At 43.3% G+C, this 21346-nt stretch overlaps 1 long non-coding RNA gene across 1 annotated transcript in view; it reads right to left on the bottom strand.

Annotated features, from left to right (window-relative positions):
• Positions 1 to 21346, bottom strand: part of LOC141110366 (uncharacterized) — a 419573-nt gene that overhangs the window by 146707 nt on the left and 251520 nt on the right. Inside the window, exon 4 of the long non-coding RNA XR_012236281.1 lies at positions 4729 to 5100. This is a non-coding gene — a long non-coding RNA (uncharacterized lncRNA). The remainder of the gene's footprint in view (positions 1 to 4728; positions 5101 to 21346) is intronic.

Raw genomic sequence — 21346 nt, 5'->3', positions numbered from 1 at the left:
ACATACCGGGTATGATAAAGTTTGAAACACAAAATCATAAATTATAATAAATAACTATAAATAATTATAAAAAATAATAATATAATAATAATACATTTTATTCAATAATGTAATCAAATCAAAAACACTGAAATTTGTCCAAACAATGATGCAATATTACTAGCCACTGTAATACTAGACACTGCATATTGGTATAGTAAACATCCCGGGTATGAAAAATTTTAAAACACGGGACTGCACAAAGTCCGACGTCACAATCAGGACAATGGAAAGCGTCCCTTTATGTCAAAAGCGGTTTTAGACCAGCTAGAAAACGGCCATAAAGAATTATAGGGCGTACACACGGTCGGACATTCTGACAACAAAATCCTAGGATTTTTTCCGACGGATGTTGGCTCAAACTTGTCTTCCATACACACGGTCACACAAAGTTGTCGGAAAATCCGATCATTCTGAACGCGGTGACGTAAAACACGTACGTCGGGACTATAAACGGGGCAGTGGCCAATAGCTTTCATCTCTTTATTTATTCTGAGCATGCGTGGCACTTTGTCTGTCGGATTTGTGTACACACGATCGGAATTTTCGACAACGGATTTTGTTGTCGGAAAATTTTATAGCCTGCTCTCCAACTTTGTGTGTCGGATATTCCGATGGAAAATGTGTGATGGAGCCCACACACGGTCGTAATTTCCGACAACAAGGTCCTATCACACATTTTCCATCGGAAAATCCGACCGTGTGTACAGGGCATAGTCCAAAGAGCAACAAAAATCAATCCAAGACATACAAATTGGACAAGCATTGTATATCCAATATTACATATACGATATTGTCGGAAAATTTTATCTCCTGCTCTCCAACTTTGTGTGTCGGAAAATCCGATGGAAAATGTCCGATGGAGCCCACACACGGTCGGAATTTCCAACAACACGCTCCTATCGGACATTTTCATTCGGAAAATCCGACCGTGTGTACGGGGCATTAGAATCACTTGCAGAATTGAGCGATAGTGATTGGTGGGGAAATTTGTCATCAAACACTGAAAGTGACGACAGCGACAATTCATGCGACTGAGCTCAGTGCTGCGTGATCCGTACCACAGACAATAGAGCACCAAGTTCGCACATCACTTAGCCCAGTCGCAGAATCGTCGCTGTCGTCACTTTCAGTATCTGATGATGAATTTCCCCACCAATCACTATCGCTCAATTCTGCAAGTGATTCTAATTCACTATCGCTGTTCTCTAGATGGTCTAAAAACGCTTTTGACATAGAGGGATGCTTTTTGGTTGCCATGGGCATTCTCAAGTTTCCAGGCAGAAAGAATGGCAGAAAAAACGGTAAAAATGCAGGCAGGGCCCTGGACAAAGAACTAGGGACAAAACTGAGGTGAAATGATTTGATACAGTAATGTAATCTTACAGATTACAATGTATTGTTTGTGTTATGTTTTTTGTGCTTTTTCTAATTTGCCGCCGGGCTCCGCCCCCATGCGTTGCCACGCTCGCAGAGAACAGAGCCTGGAACGGTGATACATCGGGCGGAGGATCGGACCGGAGGATACAGCAGGAGGACATTGCAAAACCCTAGGGATGAGGTAAGTACCTGTACATGGATACTGCGGTGCAATTCTGAGTGTGGCTCGGGGTTTACCGCTTTTGGTACTGAAAATTAACCCCGAGCCACACTCGGGATTACCACCAGGCAGGTTAAGGCTTTGTGCAGACTTGGAGGTTTGGCCCATATTGGTAGTGAACCAAAAAAAAATATCAGTGCTTAGCGGTGTTTAAAAGCTGCGTGGAATGAGTATAGATATACAAAGAACACCATAATCTATCATAAATAAAAAATTGCAGTGCTTACAAAGTATATAACAACATAAAGGATATTACACCCGTGCACAAAGAAGGAGTCTTAAAAAATAAATTATTCAACGAAGAAAAGAAATTTTGGGACTTTAAATGAAGCACACAGCAAGTAAAAAAGTTGGTCAAGCAAGTGGGAAATAAGGTTTATTTTAGTACAGTAGTCTGTAGTCCACTATAAAACATTTTGGACAATAAGCCTCAACATAGTGAACCTTAAATGTAATAGATATAGGGTATGGAATGAACCACAGTCATAAAGACATAAACACGTAATAAAGGGCAAACAGTGACAATAAATACATATGGTACATAGGTCATGATAGTTAGAACTTAAGTAGTCTGTATGGCTTCCTTGAATAAATAAAATGACAGATAATAAAGATATGCTCATATGTTATCTTGATATTCCATGATTGAGGTGGGGGTAAAATTTTACTGTACTAAAATAAACCTTATTTCCCAGATGCACAAATTGGATCAGTAGTCAGCGGATCTACCCATCTTCTTCGCCTGCTATGCAGACTTATCCCCTTCATTCCAAAAGAGGACAAAGCGGCAGTAGTTTGAACCATCATTAACTCCCGACTCGACTACGCAAACTCCCTCTACGACGGACTAACTAAATACCAGATTGCGCACCTACAACTCATCCAAAACACCACAGCAAGACTGATAACAGGAAAAAAAACATGGGAATCCATTTCCCCATCCCTGAGGAGCCTACATTGGCTAACCGTAAAAGATTGGATCACATTCAAGACCCTCTGCCTCACCCACAAAATGCCTACATGGAAACGCGCCTCAATACCTATGCGAGAAATTAAAACGCTACGTACCTAATCGCAGTCTTCGGTCAACCCACCAAAACCTCCTCCACATTCCCAAATCCCGCTACAAATCAAAGGGAGAACGAAGATTCGCAGTCCAAGGACCACGGCTGTGGAACACTCTACTGACCAACATCCGTATGGAAGAAAACCATCAGGCCTTCAGGAAGAAACTCAAGGCCTTCCTCTTCTAACAAGCTGGACCCACAGGACGGACCAAGCGCCTTGAGGTGATTCAGTTCACATTTTCAGCGCTATACAAGTCATTCATTCATTCATTCATTCATTCAATCGCTTGACCAACTTTTTTACTTTCTGTGTGCTTCATTTAAAGTCCCACCTCTCTCTCTCTCCCCGTTTTTATCCAAAAAATAAATATTTATACTGAAATGGTGATATAAATGTCCCATGATATGAAGATCCTGAAAATATTAAAACAATCCTTCACTACAAAAGTGGATCCACCATGTGTTGCCTCCACCTCAGATAGGAATGCAAATTCACCAGATATTGTTGCTGTCTATGAAATAGAACAGCAAAATATGCTCATTAGTGGAATGTCGCCTTTTTTAGGGAATAGAATAAACCATCCAAATAATTCAGCCAATTTACTTCTCTCTCTCCTTGATAACTATGCTTGGTCCCAAGGAATCCAACACAAGTGCCCCTGTAGTCACGTACATCTATTGCCACCAATCATGGCCAGAATGGCGGCAGGACCTCAGACCTCAAACAAGTACACTCTCAAAGTGTTTTTATGAAGTTGTGTTACTGTTTTTAAATTACTAAAACTGGAGCGTGCAAAATCTGGTGCAGCTCTGTATAGAAACCAGTTTTCTTTTTTTTTTTTTGTCAAAGCTTAACCACTTCAGCTCCAGAAGGATTACACCCCTTCCTGACCAGGCCATTTTTTGCGATATGGCACTGCGTTACTTTAACTGACAATTGTGCGGTCATGCAACGCTGTACCCAAATAAAATTGACGTCCTTTTTTCCCCACAAATAGAGCTTTCTTTTGGTGATATTTTGTCACTTCAGTGTTTTTTTATTTTTTGCGCTTCATACAAAAAAGGCCGACAATTTTGAAAAAAAAAATAAGATCAGATCAGTTTAGGCCGATATGTATTCTTCTACAAATTTTTGGTAGAAAAAAAAATCCCAATAAGCGTATATTGATTGGTTTGCGCAAAAGTTATAGCGTCTACAAAATAGGAGATTTTTTTATTATTATTTATTTATTTATTTTACTAGTAATGGCAGTGATCAGTGATTTATAGTGGGACTGTGATATTGCGGCAGACAAATCAGACACCTGACATTTTTGACACTTTTTGGTGACTAGTGATAATAATACAGTGATCAGTGCTAAAAATATGCACTGTCACTGTACTAAAGACACTGGCTAGGAAGGTGTTAACATTAGGGGCAATCAAAGGGTTAAATGTATGCCTAAGTTGTGCTTACCAACTGTGGGGGAGGTGCTTTGACTAGGGGAAGGCAAAGATCTGTGTTCCTGTTTACACAGGCAGATTATCGTTCAGCCTCTGTATTGTGTAAACGACAGGCGCCGGTGAACATCGTGTCCGCGGTACCAGCCACTAATGTGTGTGATCGCAGCGGGACTGGGTCGCCGGAGGCGCGTGCACGCTCCAGACCCAGAAGTGGCAGATCATGTACTAGGTACGTGATCTGGCACAGAGCGGCCAACCTGCCGCAGTATATGTGCGTGGGCTAAGTGATTAATTGAACAAGCTGAAGTTAGAAGCTGATTGGTTACCATGCACAGCTTCACCAGATTTTCCACGCTCCAGTTTTAGTAAATCTCCCCCCATTATGTCAAGTAAAACAAACCTTAAATTTCCAGCTTCAAAATTAAGTGTTTTTAATATCTAAGGGAAATAAATATCTCAAGTGTTCATTTATTGTTTCAGAAACAAGAGCCAATTACACTAAAAGTGTTCTGAAAGAAATTTATTCAACAGATAGTGAGAGGATAAAATCAGCTCAAAATTAAATAAAAAAATACTCACTGTTACTGCAGGATGCAAAAACAATGTATACGTCCAAATGCAGATTATCCAGTAAATTCAGAAGTCCCAAAAGTGTTAAAATGCCCAACAGCAAAAAAAAGTCAATTTTGGGGGGGGGGAAATATTCCATAGGCTTTTATTTGGTCCATGGGAACTATGGACCCTTCCACCACTATGGATGTGGTGGAAGGGTCTACCACTGTTTTATTAAAAGGTGCATACAAGTATAAAAAATGATTCAATTTAGATATGTGATCATAAATGCAGTCCAAGACGGGTTCATCTGTTGGATATAATGGTTCGAGGCATCACATTGGTCTCTGTGCTGTCATCTTGGCAGAGAGTTGCATCACCAGGAGAGATATGAAGATCCTGAAATACAAACACAAAATACAAAAATGATCATAATGTAAAATATATATTTGGGAATTTAAAGACAACTAACTATACAACTGCAGGAAACATGCAAACTGTTTTTCTTGTCGTAATTAGAGATGAGTAGAGTAACTCCGGCGAAATTGATTTTTCCACAAAAATGACCATTTTTGCGGAAACTCATAATTTGTGAAAATTGTTTTTAAAATGTTCTTTGCTATTTTATTTTATTTTTTTTTTTTTTTTTTGAGGGTGTATCTGGGGTAGCTTAGTTTAGTTACATTTAGTGCTTAGAAAACGCCCATACAGAACACAATTTTCTTATTTCATTTCCTTTAGATTTACCTTCATCTATGTAGTGCAAGAGAAAGGAGAAATTGGGACTTTTCGTTTTCAATTAGAAAAATAGAAAATATTGATTTAGATTAAAAATACATAAGTGAAAAAAGTAAAACCACAGTACATCAGTAACAAATATCAACAGAAGTATAATTGTATCTCAAGACGAGATACAATTATACTTCTGTTGATATTTGTTACTGGTGTACTGTGGTTTTACATTTTTAACTTATATATTTTTAATCTAAATAAATATTTTCTATTTTTCTAATTGTTGTTTATGTTTGCGCTTGAAATGTCCCAATCTCTCCTTTCCTATGTTATCTTACAATAAGGGATGTGGCGCCATAATTGAGTTTTTCCAACAGACTAGCATACTTCTCCTTTATGTAGTGCAAGGGCCCGCCTGATTGCACACAAATTGAAAGTGTTTAGGTTTGACTTCCTATTAATGGTGTTGGTAAATTTAAAGGAAAACTGTACAAGAATTTTGTACAATGTATAGCCAGCCTTAGTTGTTTTTTTTTCTCCTATTTTTATATATTTGATCATTATTTTCTTTCTTTTTTTTTTTTCTTTTTTGTTTTACTACTTTGGTGTCTGTTTTTCTTTTCTTTTGTATAAAAAATAAATAAAAATAAGGAGGCTAATGAAGGGCCATTTGTGACACAAGAACAAGTCCAAGTCAGATGAAAGAAGCTTCTGCAATCCTTGGAAGTCATTTAACCACTTAAGCCCTGGACAATTTGGCTGGCCAAAGACCAGAGCACAATTTTTCTAATTTTTTTTACTTGTTTTTTTTTTTATTTTTTTTCCTTGCCCACAAAAGTGGAGTTACATTTTAACCACTTCCCGCCCAAAGACATCATATGACGTCTTTGACTTTCAGTGGGAATATCTGAATGATGGGTGCAGCTACAGGCATCATTCAGATATCCTTGTTTTCAGGCGGCGATTCTGTGCACCATAAGAAAAATCATAGCAGCAGTTCCACTGCTTGATCGCTCTTACAGGCGATGGGAGGGGACATTCCCCCCCTCCCGCAACCATCTGGTGCTTCTCCGGGCTCTCCCGTGCCATCGGGGACCCAGAGAACGAATCGGCCGCCGCCGGATGACGACCATAGAGATTTTGGGATGTCGGAGGCCCGGCCGTGACATTATGACTTCATGTCTGGGCCGCAGATGTAAACAAAGCCATGAAAGCTGGCTGATAAGTATGAGATTGTGTTTTTTTTTTTTTCGATCTCATGCTTTCCAGCATGGAGGAGAGATGTGGGGTCTTATTGACTCCATAAAGAGGACCTGTCACGAATGATTCCTATTACATGGGATGTTTACATTCCTTGTAATAGGAATAAAAGTGATTAAAAAAAATGTAAAAGAAAGTGTAAAAAAAAAAAAAAAAAGTAAAATAAATAAATAATTTAAAATGCCCCTGTCCCTGGTAGCTCGCACTCAGAAGCGAACGTACAGGTAAGTCCTGCCCAAATATGTAAACACTGTTCAAACCACACATGTGAGGTATCGCCACGTGTGTTAGAGCACGAGCAACAATTATAGCACTAGACCTCCTCTGTAACTCTAAACATGTAACCTGTAAAAGCATCGCCTATGGAGATTTTTAAGTACCGAAGTTTGGCGTCATTCCATGAGTGCATGCAATTTTAAAGCGTGACATGTTGGGTATCTATTTACTCGGTGTAACATCATCTTTCCTATTGTACAAAAAAATTGGGCTAACTTAATTGTTTTGTTATTTTTTAAATCATAAAACTGTTTTTTTTTTTCCAAAAAAAAGGCGTTTGAAAAATTGTTGCGAAAATACCATGCAAGATGAAAAGTTGCAACGACTGCCATTTTATTCCCTAGGGTGTCTGCTAAATATATATATTCTGAGTTCTGAGTAATTTTCTAGCAAAAAATGATGATTTTTACATGTAGGAGAGGAGTGCCAGAATAGGCCCGGTATGCAAGTGGTTAAAGCCTATTAAACTCTGAAAAAACAATAAAAAACACAATAATTTTGCCTTCCTCATTGAAATTTGCTGAAATATCCCACATTTTATGAAAATCTGGGAGAAATGAAAACTCTCACTCCTAGCCATGTTATGTTCCTATCAGCCATTAGGGTTAATTTACTAAAGGCTAATAGACTGTGCACTTTGCAAAGTGCAGTTCCACTCTGCAAGCGTACTTGCTCCAGAGCTTAGTAAATGAGGTAAAGCTTCACTTTGCAAAGAATACCCAATCACATGCAAGAAAAATTTAACAAAAACAGCATTTTTGCTTGGACATAATTGGATGATGGAAATCAGCAGAGCTGCTCATTTACTAAGCACAGAAGCAACTGCAGTCTATTTGTCTTTAGTAAATCAACCCCTGTGTCTTATTCGCTCACCTTTGTACCAGAAGGGTGACTTTGGGGTTGATTTACTAAAGGCAAATAGACTGTGCACATTGCAAAGTGCAGTTGCACTCTCCATGTGCAGTTGCTCCGGTGCTTAAAATATGGTAAAGCATCACTTTGCAAAGAATACCCAATCACATGCAAGGAAAATCTAAAAAAACAGCAGGTTTATTTGCTCATGATTGGATGATGGAAGTCAGCAGAGCTTCTGCTCCTTTACTAAGCTCTGGAGCAGCTGCACTTGCAAAGTTGTGCAGTCTATTTGCCTTTAGTAAATCAATCCCATTGTTCTTTTCTGTTACAGTTTAACATGGATTTGAGTCAGGAAAAAAATGAAAGCTTAGACCTAGTATACCTGGGCACCAAGGGGCTGCAAAATAAGGTGATTGAGCAGCGATTTTACTAATACCTGACTGCCATGCCCCAAGTTAACATGGCTATATGAAAATGATACCAGCTGTTGCTTTTGGCAGGTGAAACAGCCCAAAGCACAATCTATTCAAGTGCATAGGACTAGAGCTGCACAATTAATCGTTAAAAAATTGTGATCTCGATTCACCTCCCCTGACGATCTCTACTGCAGAGGTTGCCAATTCTTTCATATAAACAAGTGGAGAGACTATCTACTCACTCAGCTGTCAATAGAAAGCATCTGGGCATTCCGCCAAGTCTTGAAACATTCAATGCATTGCATTTTAGTGGCAGGCAGTGCTCAATTGTTGCTCAATTTTCACCCACATTTCAGTTTTAGTCTTTGTGACTGGCCTGCATTTAGAGTTGGAAGCTGTGTGTTCGGGTTCAAAGGGATGAGGTGGCAACTCTACCTACATTGCCCAATGCACTTTCCAAGTACAGTTGCTCTGTCCCCCCCCCTACATTGCCCAATGCACTTTCCAAGTACAGTTGCTCTGTCCCCCGCCCCCCCCCCCCCCAGATCTTAGTGAATGAGGTGAGGCTCTTCTGATTCCATCATCTAACAAAGTGCACATGAAAATGATTTTTTTTATGTTTTATTATTTCCCTTGTACTTGATTGGGTGCAAGGGAAATTTCTCGACACTACACCGGCTCGTTCCTCTCCGTCTATCTCCGCACCGCCCGTCTTAGAGATTTCCCCTGCCCGGAAAGTAGACCCTGTACGACATATTGTATCTTTATATCTGTAACTCTCCGATTTGATTTCTCTATAGAGATGGTATAGGAAGTGTGGAGGACTTTGTATATATAGGAAGGAGAACTCTCTGATCAGGATATGTAAGAAGTCCTTTCATTTTACTTAGTAAATAAGATGAAATAATATGTAATGTAATCAAACCAGCAAAAGAATTGGCCATATAGAGGGAACCGGGCTATGTGATCATAATCTTTATTAAATCACACAGTACACATTTATTCATGTATAAGGGATACTAATTGTCATATTTTCACTGCCTCATTTTTAAATAATTTATATATATATATATATATATATATATATATATATATGCACTAACTCTCACAATAAATTAAAAATAAATAAATACATAAACACACACTCATCTATATGTATACTGTATGTATGTGCATGTTTTTTATATATATATGTATATATATATATATGTATATATATATATATATATATATATATATATATATATATATATATATATTACTTTTTGTAACACCATCCCCTCCCTTTACAATGTAAGCTCTATGAGCAGGTCCCTCCTGTCCCTTTTGTATTGAACTGTATTGTAATTGTGCTGTCCCCCCTCTATATTGTAAAGTGCTGCATAAACTGTTTTGTGCATAATATATATATATATATATATATATATATATATATATATATATATATATATATATATATATATATATATATATATATATATATATATATATATATATATATATATAATTAACTAAAAAGAGAAAAAAGGGTTACAGCTCCTGCTCCTTTTTTGGGTGACAAGCTTTGCTGGTTGCGGTTTGCTGCGATTGCCGCACGTTTCACCTCGAAGCTTAGTGAATGTGGTGAAGTTTCACTTTGTAAAGAATACCCAATCAAGTGCAAGGGAGATAAAAAAATAAAATAATAATGTGCACTTTGTTATATGATGGAATTAACATAGCCTCACCTCACTGACTAAGCCCTGGGGGGGGGGGAGGAACTGTACTTGAAATGTGCACAGTCTGTTTGCCTTTAAGAAATAAGCCCCAAAGTCTAGCATTGTGGACAGCAGCAGCAGCAAGCAAAAACAGGCATGTGTGTATGCAACTCGGTGTGTTCCTAAACAAACACCCACACAAAATACAAAGGGGTTACAGCATAATGGCAAAAAAATCTGTTTTAGCTTGATTTTGTAATCTCTGATTTACCACTTTTAACTACAGGTAAGCCTATAAAAAGGCTTACCAGTAGGTACTGTGAATATCTCCTAAACTTGCACTGTTTAGGACAGGGTTTCTCAAACTTTTTTGCCTTGCGGCGCACCAAAAAGATCTAAAAATTTTCACGGCGCACCTGGAAAGATTTAACTTTTTTTGTGGTGAATAACTTATTTATTGTTACATATATATTTATTTTAACCACTTCAATACCGGGCACTTTCGCCCCTTCCTGCCCAGGCCTATTTTCAGCTTTCAGTGCTGTTGCACTTTGAATGACATTTGCGCGGTCATACAACACTGTACATTGTAACTAAATTTTTATCATTTTCTTCCCACAAAGAGCTTTCTTTTGGTGGTATTTGATCACCTCTGCGGTTTTTATTTTATTGCTAAAAAAACTAAAGAAGACTGACATTTTTGAAAAAAAAAAGTTTTTCTTTGTTTCTGTTACAAAATTTTGTTTTCTCTTTCACTGATGGGCACTGATGAGGCGGCACTGATAAGGTGGCACTGATGGGCACTGATGAGGAGGCACTGATATGTAGAATTGATGGGCACTGATAGGCGGCACTAATATGCAGTACTGATGGGCCCTGATAGGCGGCACTAATATGCAGCACTGATTGGCACCGATAGGTGGCACTAATATGCAGCACTGATGGGAACTGACAGGCAGCATTGATGGGCACTGACAGGTGGCACTGACTGGCGGCACTGATTGGCACTGATAGGTGGCACTGACAGGTGGCATTGATGGACACTAATAGATGGCACTGATGGGCGGAACGGATTGGGCAGGTACTGACAGGTGTTAATGCTGGGCACTGATTGGCACTGTGATGGACACTGGTTGGCACTATGGTGGGCACTGATTTGCACTTATGGGTGGCACTAATGGGCACTGATAGGTGGCACTAATGGGCACTGATAGGTGGGCACTGATGGACACTGATGAGCCACTGATTAGGAGGCACTGGCAGTTATTGCTGGTGGGCACTGATTGGCATCATGTGTGGGCACACATTGCCACCCATGGCGGTCATCAGTGGTGGCCATCCCTGGTGGTCCTGGTGGCATCCCTGGTGGTCCTGGGTGGGCATCTGAGGGAGGGCTGTGCTGATAATCAATCAGCGCAGACCCCCTCTCTGTCAGAGGAACAGCCAATCGGCTCTCCTCTACTCGCGTCTGTCAGACGCGAGTGAGGAAAAGCCGATAAACGGCTCTTCCTGTTTACATTGTGATAAGCTGTGATTGGACACGGCTGATCACGTGGTAAAGAGTCTCCGTCAGAGGCTCTTTACCTAGATCGGAGTTGCAGTGTGCCAGACTGACACGCCGCAACAACAATCGCCGTGATGCAGCGGCGATTGTTATCCTGACCACGTCATATGACGTCCGGTCAGGATATCGCAACCACTTTGCCGACGTAATTTTGCTATATGGCGGGCGGCAAGTGGTTAAAGGGTTACTACACCCAGCTACATCTTGAATATCACAGTAATTTTAGCAATAAAGTGAGCGTATATCAATATAGTATATTCACATCTGTGATGCTGTTTGGGTGTTTAATTTTGAAAGCCTAAAAGGTTTAGTGCTGAGCAGTGCGGGGTGTACAAACATGGCCTCCGCCACCTTCCTACTGCTGGTGTCCAGCTTCTTTCAAGCCTGGTCATAGAGGCTTACAGGATACAGAGCCTAATACTATATCATACTGCACCATGCTCTACATCTTTGTACGTGGGACACTGTTTTGCAAACATTTCACTTGCAATTATATTATTGGGTCTAACTGCATTGTTTGTATTCTGTGTAATTCAAGTAATGTAAATGCCGTCCATCCAAAGATTGCAATCCAATATTTACTAACCACTTAGAAATATTCAAAATCTCGTTATTGCCTGTTACAGTTTATACTCCGCAAGTTCTTTCCTGTATATGGACTGCCAGACACAGAGCTAAACTTATGCTCACAAATTTTAAGTTATAAGGCATAGCAACAACATAACGTGTAAAAATGACCAACAGTATGTGGACACCTGACCATCACACCTACCTATATACAGGCATACCCCACTTTTAAGTACACAATGGGGTTTATTTACTAAAGCTAGAAAGTGCAAAATAATAAATAAAAATAAATAATAATATAAACAAAATAATAGGGACAAAAGATGTTCCATTAAAGAACCACTGAATGGCATAGGTCTTATTAGGAGCGGCCATTTTAAGAAATATTTATAAATAGAAGCAGCTTAGAGAAGTCGCCATTTGCCATGTGGTGTTTATAGCACTTTATTCTTTGGGCACTTATGATTTGTTTGTTGCACCCCGGACGAAGCTCTATATTTGAGTGAAACATGTTAGGGGTATTTTTGGCTCACAGGATAGGTTTTGGTGCACGATCAACTTCAACATGGGGATATATTTGGTGGGGAAGGGTTTTGATCAGTCTGGCTAATCTCCTAGATCAGGGATAGGAGTGATTAGTATACTGCAGCATAGGACAGTTTTTGGGTCCAGTTAGAATAGAAAGATTAGGGACACTTTTCCAGGAGTGCCTTTGAATAGGGAAGAAATTTAGTGGCTAGTAATTCTGAGGCCTCTCCAATATACTCCTTCTAGTCTGCAGTGCAGATGGAGGTAACCAGACTGACAGGAACGCTTTGAATACACCCTTCCCTATAAGTGATAACACACACACCCAACAAAACAATTCAACAAAGTCCTAATAATCTTTAGGTGTCATCCCTAGGTCTGGTGGTGTGTTGGCATGTGCACCTTGTTTTGAATTGATTAAATTACCAAAAAGAGGGACAAATAATTGAGATATAAGAGGCCATTGTTCAATTGCGTTTTCTATATGGTCACCTGACCATTACACTATATGCCCAAATGTATATACCGTAGATCCCCTTCTAAATACTTAAGCTCAGGTGTTTCCATTGAAGGGCACTGTTAACACTTCAGCTTAACCACCTGCCTACTGGGCACTTTCACCCTCTTCCTGCCCAGGTAAACTTTTAGTGCTGTTGCACTTTGAATGACAACTGCGCGGTCATGCAACACTGTACCCAAACTAAATTTGTATCACTTATTTCACACAAATAGAGCTTTCTTAATCACCACTGGGTTGTTTTTTTTTTGCTAAACAAAAAAAGACTGACAATAGAAAAAAACCTCTTGAATAGTTTGTTATAAAATTTTGCAAACATGTAATTTTTCTCCTTCACTGATGGGCACTGATAGGCAGGCCCGGATTGGCCATAGGGCAAACCGGCCCAATGCCCGGTGGGCCGGGGCCGCCGGGCCGCATGTTCTTGCTTGCAGGGCCAAGGCAGGCTGCCCTTTAAGACCGTGCCAGTCCCCGACCTTTCCGCGGCCGCCCGGCTGCCAGTTCAGCTCAGGCTCAGCCATCGGCAACAGGGGGACGGAAACATGAAGGGGGGAGGAGCTAGAGGAGACACCTCTCCACGGCCGCCAGTATAGTTCAGCTGTTGGTGCCGGGGGGCGTGACCACGAAGGGGAGAGGAGTCTGCTGCAGCCGGATCAGAGAGAACGCAGGTAAGTGTGGCGCCCTGTAACCTGAATAGGAGGAGCGGTGGGGGCGGCTGCATATAGAAGATATATTCTCTCCATCTCCCTCCCACAGTCTCTGAAAGCCTGCTTCTGCTCCTCTCCCTCTCGCAGGCTGTCAGGTACTGCGGGAGGAAGATGGAGAGAATAATTCTTCTATATGCAGCCACCCCCACCGCTCCTCCTGTCCTGCTTATCTCTGCTGCCCCCACAGTGTTCTCTACCCCCCACAGTGCTCTCCACCTCCCCATGCTCTCTGCTGCCCCTCTGTGCCCTCTGCCTCTCTTCATGTGCTCTCCACCTCCCACCCTGTGATATCTACCTCCCCCATGCTCTCCGCTGCCCCCTGTGCCCTCCACTTCTCCCCCAGTGCTATCCAGCCCCCCCTGTGCTCTCCACCTCCCTCCATGCTCTACGCTGCCCCCCCCCGTGCCCTCCGCCTCTCCCCCTGTGCTCTTCACCTCCCCCAATGCTCTCCTTCCCCCCCATTGCTCTCCAGCCCCCCCAGTGCTCTCCACCTACCTTCTGTGCTCTCCACCTCCCCCCCATGCTGCCCCCCTGTGCCCTCCGTCTCTCCCCCTGTGCTCTCCACCTCTCCCCATGCTCTCCACTGCCCCCTGTGCTCTCCACCTCCCCCCTGTGATATCCACCTCCCTCCTGTGCTCTCCACCTCCCCCATGCTCTCCACTGCCCCCCCCCACTGTGCCCTCCACTTCTCCCCCAGTGCTCTCTAGCCCCCCTGTGCTCTCCACCTCCACCCAGTGCTCTCTAGCCCCCCATGCTATCCAGCCCCATGCTCTCCTCCTTCCTTCTGTGCTGTTAACATCCCCCCATGCCCTATGCTGCCCCCTGTTCCCTCCGCCTCTCCCCCTGTGCTTTTCACCTTCCCCCCATGCTCTACGCTGCCCCCTGTGCCCTCTGCCTCTCCTGCTGTGCTCTCCACCTCCCCCTGTGCTCTTCACCTCCCCCCAATGCTCTCCAGCCCCCCCAGTGCTCTCTAGCACCCCCCCAGGGCTCTTCAGCCCCCCTGTTCTCTCCACCTCCCTCCTGTGCTCTCCCCCTCCCCCATGCTCTCCGATGCCCCCCTGTGCCCTCCACTTCTCCCCCAGTGCTCTCCAGCCCACCCAGTACCCTCTAGCTCCCCAGTGGTATCTAGCCCTCCTGTGCTCTCCTCCTCCCTTCTGTGCTCTCCACATCCCCCATGCTCTATGCTGCAACCTGTGCCCTCCGCCTCTCCCCCTGTGCTTTTCACCTCCTCCCATGCTCTACGCTGCCCCCCTGTGCCCTCTGTCTCTCCCCCGGTTCTCTCCACCTCCCCCATGCTCTATGCTGCCCTCCTGTGCCCTCTGCCTCTCCCCCTGTGCTTTTCACCTCCCCCTGTGCTCTCCACATCCTCCCATGCTCTATGCTGCCCCCCTGTGCCCTCTGTCTCTCCCCCTGTACTCTCCACCTCCCCCATGCTCTATGCTGCCCCCATGCCCTCTGCCTCTCCCTCTGTGCTTTTCACCTCCCCCTGTGCTCTCCACCCCCCTATGTTCTACGCTGCTCCCCTGTCCCCTCCGCCTCTCCCCCTGTTCTCTCCACCTCCCTCCTGTGCTCTCCACCTCCCCCTATGCTCTACGCTGCCCCCTGTGCCCTCTACCTCTCCCCCTGTGCTCTCCACCTCCCCCTGTGCTCTTCACCTCCCCCAATGCGCTCCAGCCCCCCCCCCCGTGGTTTCTAGCCCCCCCAGTGCTCTCCAGCCCCCCTCTTCTCTCCACCTCCCTCCTGTGCTCTCCACCTCCCCCATGCTCTACGCTGCCCCCCTGTGCCCTCCGTCTCTCCCCCTGTGCTCGCCACCTCCCCCATGCTCTACGCTGCCCCCCCGTGCCCTCTGCCTCTCCCCCAGTGCTCTATAGCCCTCCCAGTGCTCTCCAGCCCCCCCTGTGATCTCCACCTCCCCCATGCTCTATGCTGCCCCCTGTGCCTATGCCTCTCCCCCAGTGCTCTCCAGCCCCCCATTGATCTCCGTCTACCCCTGTGCTCTCCACCTCCTCCAATGCTCTCTTCTGCCCCCCGTGCCCTCCGCCTCCCCCCAGTGCTCTACAGCCCCCCCCCAGTGATCTCCACCTCCCCCCTGTGCTCTCCACCTCCCCCCTGTGCTCTCCGCCCCATGCTCTCCTACCCTCCCTGTGCTCTACGCCCCACCCTGTGTTTTTGCTTCCCCCTGTGCTCTCCAACTCCCCATCCCCTGTGCTCTCCAGCCCCCCATGCTCTCCGGCCCCCTTGTGCTCTCCTTTTCCTCTTCCTCCCTGTGTTCTCTGCCTCTCCCCTGTGCTCTCTGCCCCCCCCATGCTCTCCGCCACCCCCCACAGTGCTCTCCAATCCCCCTGTGGTCTCGCCCCACCCCATGTTCTCAAAGTTCTTCCCTGTGCTCTCTGCCCCTTCTGCTCTTTCCCTGTCCCCCTCGCCCCCCGCACCTTTGCTGGGTTTCCCCCTCCCCTCTCCCGGGGGATCCGCCAGGATGGAGAATGGGGAAGGAGCCGGTTAAGATGTCATGGGCTGCTCATTCCAAAATGCCCGGGCCTATTTTTTTCCTAGTCCGGGCCTGGCAGGATCCTGGGGACAAGGTAAGTAACCTGCACCAGGATCCTGAGATGTAATCCCGAGTGTGGCTCGGGGGTTACCACTAAAGGTGCTGAAATTTAACCCCGAGCTACACTTGGGAAGACCGTCAGGGAGGCTACAGTGGAGGGACACACTGTGGTATTGAAAACCTTTTCTAATGTTCGCTAGATGCTCTGAAATGCGCACCTTTAACAATCTCTTGGTGAGCCCCACATAAAATAATCCACAGGGACACCACACGAGATATACTACAAACGAGGAGTTGCACGTGATGAATTCTCTTATATTGAATGTTTCCTTGTCAATATTGGTGATTTGAGTCATGCCTCTATGGCTTATTGATCACTTTCACCGTTCTGCAACATATGCATTTTCTGCATGCATAGAAACCCTGTAGATCAATTTTGATGGTCTGATGATTTGGTTGATTTAAGATTTTTTTCACCACCCTATCCCCCAAATTTGGTGCACGTCTATAGATGAGTTTGGGAAGATTGGGCAAATTTTCCCCCAAATGTCTGTCTCTACAGAGAATGTGCCAGTGTTTTTTAAAATTCATTTCAATGTCCTTATATTGATGGTGAAAATTGGATATGAACCCCAATTGATGTTGATCAGTTGGTGTTACATTATCTTTTTCTTTCAAACACTGTTCTCTAGGGATATTGGCCACTTCCTGAATAATGCCATTGAAAGTATTCTCTTCATATCCCTTTTGGAGGAATCTTTCCTTAAGTACATTAGCTTGAGAGGTGTAAAGGTTTAATTATGAACAGTTACGCCGAACCCTGAGCATCTGTCCCCTAGGTATATTTTTGATCCAAGCGGGATGGTGCCCACTCCCGATGGACAAAAAGCTGTTTCGGTCTGTGGGTTTGAAATAGACCTTAGTGCTCAAAATGTTATTAATCTTTTCTATAGTCACATACAGAAAATTGACTGAGGTATCACTAATAAAAAAAATGGCTACAAGTTCTAAATAAAAATGTAAAAAAGGATGAGGATAATTTCATACTTAAGAAAACTAATAAACTAGAACAAGACCTTTTTGATTATGACAATGGCCAAGTTTTTAATTGGAGTCGTCCCAAACGGGAAGATACCGACACAACAATACAGAAAACACAAATAAAAACTATAAATAAATCTAAATCCAGGGGTAATAAACCAAACAAACACAAACCAAAAAGATCTAAGCACTTGCCATTACCCATTCAGAGGGCTACAGATCATTCTCTAGATAGACCTATCCCGAGCTCCACAAATTCTACCATTTTGGTATCGAATTCGGATAGATTGAATGAGGAAACACCAGCCATCGCCATCCTAGATCTCACTCCTTCCCTATCCTCGTCCTCCTCTTCCCTATTAGCACCATTAATTCCATCAATCGTGATGCATGAAGCCAATTCGGCTTCTCCATTACCCAATCCCAATTGTCAGACAATATAGCCACTCACAATAGTTTCTTATGTCGCGACCTAGAGGATTATATCCTTTTAGGAGCCAGGCCCAAACTTCAGGATATTACTGGGGATTCTGATCAACAGGATGTGAATGGTCAGTTAATGACTCCCACTAGTCTAAATTTTTAGACATTACCTCCAAAGGGAGCCTACAGAGAAAAAAGAAAACTAGAAGAGGATAGAGAGGAGGATACATTAGGAAGACTAAACAAGAAAGAGAGGTCAGATTTAACACAGGAATTAGTACAATAAAAATATATAATTTGTCCTCTCATACCCTTACTCCCTCTGAAGAGCTACTGCTCCAAAAGGGTTTAGATTTCTCCCCTTCTATAGGACCAAATAAATTTGGCCTATTCAAGGATCTACACCACTTTATACGGTCCTTGACTTTAAAACGCCATTATGCTCCTAATCCTCAAGCTAAACTTAAAATTAAGAGTGATAATAAAGCTAGTTTGGTGTCTATACCAGAGAATATACCCTCTACTGAACTTGATGAAGAGGCGCTACAGATACTTGAGGATCTATGGGCAGAGAGTCACACAGAGGGTTACGTTCCAACATCTGGATTGGAACCACCTGTTATACATACGTCCTTTAGACCCAAATCAACGTTTTTTCCAACTAATTCTAAAGGCCCTTATATCAAAACATATTATCAAGCCGTGTATAAAGATCTCTTATTACTTTCTGACACACCAAACACTCAGAAACATCAAAATCTAAGTAAAGCGGAGAGTCTGTCACTAAAAAACCTAATGGCCAATACGGACATCATAGTTAGGCAAGCTGATAAGGGAGGCAGTCTGGTAATACAAAATCGTGTAGACTATATTAAGGAAGCTAGTCGGTTGCTAGCCGATACAGATACCTATCTGAAATTACTAACTTTTTGTTTAAAACCCCTGGTTTGTCAATTGCCCTCATACATTAAGGATTCAAGTGAAGTGATTGATGCTCTTCAACACTACACGTGGGAAGATGGATATTGCTGGGCTTCTCTTGATGTCACCTCCCTGTACACCTCTATACCCCACGAAGTGGGCTTAAAGGCCATACAATATTTTTTGTCTAAAAGTGGAGATTTTAACTCATTACAATTCTTGATCCAGGCTACCGAATTTTGTTTAAAACTTAATTATTTTACATTTTGCGAGCAGTTCTATCTACAGCGTAGGGGTACAGCCATGGGGGCAAACTTTGCTCCGGTATATGCCAACTTAACCATGGGTCACTGGGAGGAGGACAATATCTGGGCCAACAATCCATTCGTTGAACATATCGTGTATTATGGTCGATACATTGATGATGTTGTACTCGTGTGGAGCGGGGGCCCGGAATTGTTCTCCTCTTTTGTGGCCCATTGCAATGCCAACCCCATGGGTCTGTCCTTTACGCATGTACTTGATCCTGATGAACTTGTATTTTTGGATCTAGTATTATCTTATGACCAAAACAGGATCATTACAAAAAATCATGTTAAGCCTACCAGTGGCAATTCCTATCTCCACTTTAGAAGCTGCCATCATCCCACATGGAAAAGCAATGTTCCTAGTGGACAATTTAATAGACTGAGGCGAAATTGTTTGAGAGTGGAGGATTATATGGAACAAGGGGCTTTGATGACGAAAAAGTTTGAAGAGAAAGATTATCCACGAAAATTATTAACCTCTTCGCGCCTACGCTATAGCCGAAAGACGGCTGCAGCGCGGACGCTAATTGCCAGGAGACCGTCCCTGGACTTCCTCCTGTTTACTTCCGCAATGCACACTCCCGTGGGCGTGCATCGGGGAAGTTCTGTGCTGGCCATGTCCCTTGTGATCGGCGGTGCCAATGAGAGATGATCTCATCTGTATACATATCTCATCGCCGGCTCTCCTTCCTCACACAGAGACAGCGTGTGAGGAGGGAGAGCGAACCGCTGCAGCGGTAAGTAAAAAAAAAAAAATGAAAAAAAGTGTCCCCACTGTCATGTTCCTGCCATCTGTCCCCACTGTCATCTGTCCCCACTGCCATCTGTCCCCAGTGCCACGTATAAATGCCATCTGTCATCAGTGCCACCTGTCAGTGTCACGTGCCATCTGTCATCAGTGTCATGTGTCATCAGTGCCACGTATCAATGCCATCTGTCATCAGTGTCACGTGTCATCAGTGCCACGTATTAGTGCCATCTGTCATCGGTGCCACGTATTAGTGCATCTGTCATCAGTGCCACGTATTAGTGCCATCTGTCATCAGTGCCATGTATTAATGCCATCTGTCATCAGTGCCACGTGTCATCAGTGTAACGTATTAGTGCCATCTGTCATCAGTGCCATCTGTCATCAGTGCCACGTGTCATCAGTGCCACATATTAGTGCCATCTGTCATCAGTGTCACGTGTCATCAGTGCCACATATCAGTGCCATCTGTCATCAGTGTCACGTGTCATCAGTGCCACGTATTAGTGCCATCTGTCATCAGTGCCACGTATTAGTGCCATCTGTCATCAGTGCCACGTATTAGTGCCATCTGTCATCAGTGCCACGTGTCATTAGTGCCACATATTAGTGCCATCTGTCATCAGTGTCACGTGTCATCAGTGTCACATATTAGTGCCATCTGTCAGTGCCACGTATTAGTGCTATCTCTCATCAGTGACACGTTTTAGTGCCATCTGTCACAGTGCCACGTATTAGTGCCATCTGTCATCAGTGCCAGATATCAGTGCCATCTGTCATCAGTGCTACGTCAGTGTCACGTGTCATTGTCCTGGTGCTCTAGGGCCCTCAAAAGTGTAATAGGTAGTCAACAAGTTAGATGTGTAATTTATACTCCTTGAACACCTGGTGTTGCTCCCTGCTCGTTGGGCCTCTCTATGTGGCCAGGCTGTGAAAAAGTCCCCCACGTGGTATCGTAATACTCAGGCGGTGTAGCAGAATGTATTTTGGGGTGTTATTTGTGGTATATACATGCCATGTGAGAGAAATAACCTATTACAATGACAATTTTGTAGGGAAAAAAAATCTTCATTTTGCAAAGAATTGTGGGAAAAAATGACATCAAAAACCTCACCATGCATCTTACTAAATACCTTGGAATGTCTACTTTCAAAAAAGGGGTCATTTGGGGGGTATTTGTACTTTCCTGGCTTGTTCGGGTCACGAGAAATGAGATAGGCCGTCAGTACATCAGATGTGATCAATTTTTTAGGATTTGCACCATAGTTTGTAGACTCTCTAACTTTCACAAAGACCAACTAATATCCACTAATTTGGGTTATTTTTTTACCAAAGATGTGTAGCAGTATAAATTGTGGCCAAAATTTATGAAGAAAAATTAATAATTTGCAAAATTTTATAACAGAAACTAAGAAAAATGCGGGGGTTTTTTTCAAACTTTTTGGTCTTTTTTCATTTATAGCGCAAAAAATAAAAAAAACCCAGAGGTGATCAAATACCACCAAAAGAAAGCTGCATTTGTATGAAAAAAAAGACA

This window comes from Aquarana catesbeiana, linkage group LG10 (genome assembly GCF_042186555.1).
Source record: "Aquarana catesbeiana isolate 2022-GZ linkage group LG10, ASM4218655v1, whole genome shotgun sequence".
In the NCBI taxonomy this organism is placed as follows: Eukaryota; Metazoa; Chordata; class Amphibia; order Anura; family Ranidae; genus Aquarana; species Aquarana catesbeiana.
Note: the sequence above shows the minus strand (reverse complement) of the source record. Positions and strands in the feature narration are given on the sequence as shown.